Source organism: Lipotes vexillifer, unplaced genomic scaffold (assembly GCF_000442215.2).
Source record: "Lipotes vexillifer unplaced genomic scaffold, Lipotes_vexillifer_v1.1 scaffold705, whole genome shotgun sequence".
NCBI lineage: Eukaryota > Metazoa > Chordata > Mammalia > Artiodactyla > Lipotidae > Lipotes > Lipotes vexillifer.
This window is the reverse complement of record NW_006793209.1, coordinates 564248-567375: the sequence shown is the minus strand read 5'-3', so window position 1 is coordinate 567375 and position 3128 is coordinate 564248.

Below are 3128 nucleotides of genomic sequence, written 5' to 3'. Positions count from 1 at the left end.
AAAATATCCTCATGGCGCTCTTTTTCAGTTAAATCCTCCCCAACTTCAACCACTGATAACTACTCATCTGTTCCCCATCACTAGAGTTTTGTCTTTTCAGAATGTCATAAATGGAATCATACAATGTGTAACCTTTTAAGATGGGCTTTTATTCACTTAGCATAACTCCATGGAGAGCCATTCAATTTGTTGTATGTATTGATTGTTCTGTGTTGTTAATGAGTAATATTCCATTGTATGACTGTAACACAGTTTATCTCTTCACCTGTTGATGACATTTGGGTTGTCTCCAATTTTCTGACAATTATAGATTGAGCAGCTATAAACATGGTGCGCAGTCTTCTGTGTGAAGTTAAGTTTTTTCTTTCTCTGGCATAAATACCCAGCAGTAGGATGGCTGGGTCAGGTCATTCTTACCACAAGAGTAGAAAATGCATGTTTAGCTTAAGAAACTGCCAAAGTGTTTCCCAGAGTGGCTGTACCAGTTTTCATTCTCACCATCAGTGCATGAGAATTACAGTGGTTCCTCATTCTTAAAGCTCTTGGCTTTATCATTTATGTGTCAATGTATGTACATACATATTTATTTATACTAATTTATTTTAGCCATTCTACCAGGTGTGTAGTGGTATCTCATTTGGTTTTAACTTGCATTTCCTCAATGGGTAATAATGTTGGGAATCTTTTCATATGCTTATTTTCATCTGTATATACCTTCTTCACAGAAATGCCTGTTCAAATATTTTTGCCCATTTTAAAAATTGAGTTCTGTGTCTTATTATTGCATTGTAAGAGTTCTTTATATATTTTGTAATCAAGTTCTTTTTATGGCATGTAATTTGAAAATATTTTCTCCCAGATTGTAGCTTGTCCATTCTTTCTCTTGGCAGTGTTGTTTGTGCTGTCAAAATTTTTCAGTTTTGATGTTTTCCAATTTTCTCTTATGGATCATGCTTTCGGTATTTTATCTGAGAACTCTTTACCTAACCCAACATCAGAAAGGTTTTCACCTATGTTTTCTCCTATAAATTTCTAGCTTTACATTTATGTTTAGGTTGATGATCCATTTTTAATTTTTGTATAAGGAGTCAGGTTGAGGTCAAGTTTCTTTTTTTGCCTGTAGGTATCCAATTGCTCCAGCACCATTTGTTGAAAACACTTTTCTTCCTCCTTTGAAACGCTTTTGTAGCTTTGTCAAAATTCAGTTTAGTATACTTGTATGGGTCTATTTCCGGGCTCTTTTCTGTTCCGTTGATCTATATGTCTATCCCTTTGCCAAAATTACAGTTTCGATTAATATAGCTTTATAATGTCTTAAAATCCAATAGTGTGATCCCTCCAACATTAATCTTTTTCCAAATTGTTTTGGTTATACTATTTTGCCTTTCCATTTAAATTTTAGAATCAGCCTGCTTATATCTGTAAGACATCCTCCTGGGATTTTGATTGGAATTGCATTAAATACGTAGATCAATTTGAGGAGAATTTGTATCTTAACTATATTGAATCATCTAATCTGTGAACATGGTATGTCAGGTCAATTATTAGTTCTTTGATTTCTTTCATCAGCCTTTTGTAGTTTTCACATATGTTTTTCCTGCTCTTTTTGGAGTGTTCTTTAAATGTCACTTAGATCCATTGGCTGATGATGTTGTTCAGTTCTATTCAAAAGAGTTTAATTGTGGATTGTCCGTTTTTCCTTTCAGCTCTATCAGGTTTTTTTGCTTCATGATTTTTGAAGTTCTACTGTTGGGTGCATACACCCTGAAGATTGTTATATATTTTTGATGAATTGACCCACACATCATTTTGTAATTCCTTCTTTATCCCTGGTAATATTTAAAGTAGGTCGTTTTAGACACAGCATAGAATTCAGTCTTTTGTTTTTGGCCATTCTGAGAATCTTTCACTTTTAATTGCTGCATGAACTGTTTACATTTGACGTAATTATTGATATGCTCAGATTTACGTCTGCCGTTTTTATTATTTGCTTTGGTTCATTTGTTCCCTTGGTTTTACATTCTTCTCTTTCCCCGTAGTCTTGCCTTCTTCTAGATTGTTTGAATTTTTTCTTATTCCATTTTAGTTTATCTATTGAATTTTTTAATATTTCTATTTGCATTGATGCTTAGTGCTTGGCTAGAGATTGCAATGTACATACTTCCCTTTTTGTGGTCTAGTTATAATTAATATTTTATCACTTCTGGTGGAATGTGGAAACTTTACCTAAAGGAGTCCTTTAGTTTTTCTCCCTTTATGTTATCATCATCATTCATTGCATTGTAGTCATAATCTCTATACCTTGAAGGCCCAGACAATATTATAAATTTTGCCTTCAACCATCAATCATATTTAAAGACTAATACGAGAAAATAATAGTCTACCATATCAACCAAATATCTACCATTTCTGTTTTTCTTCATTCCTGAAGTTCCACGTTTCCCACCGATATCATTTCTCTTTCTTTTGAAGAACTTTTGTCTTTTGGAGCAGGTCTGCTGCTGCCGATGGAGTCTCTTAGTTTTCCTTCTGAGAATGTCTTCATTTCCCCTTTATTCCTCAAGCATAATTTTGCTGGATGTAGAATTCTAAGTTGACGGTTCTTTCCTTTAAATATTAAATAAACAATGCACTGCCCCCTGGCCTCCTTGGTTTCTGATGAGAAACTCATAGCCATTTGAATCATTCTTCCTCTGTATATAGTACAACACTTTTCCCTGGTTGCTTTGCCTTTAGTTTTCAGCAGTTTGATTTTGATGTGTCTGGGTATGGATTCTTTGAGTTTATGTTGTTTGGGATTTATGAACTTCTTAAATCTGTAAGTTTATTTTCTACCAAATTTAGGATGTGTCAGAATCTCTTGAGGACATCATAAAACACATATTCCTGGGTCCCAGACATTGAGGTTCGTATAATATGGCTCGATAGCTGTCTCCACAGGTGGTTCTGGTGCCCCCACCTTGATTCAGAGTGACTTGGGCTATCTCATGAATTAATTCCCTCACAAAATTCTGATAAATGATTATCTAACTTTCCCTTGAATGTACGATTTCCTCCCCTTAAACACATTTCTGTAATATTACAAAAGAACATATACATTTTGACTACCTGAACTGTTTTGTTATTCA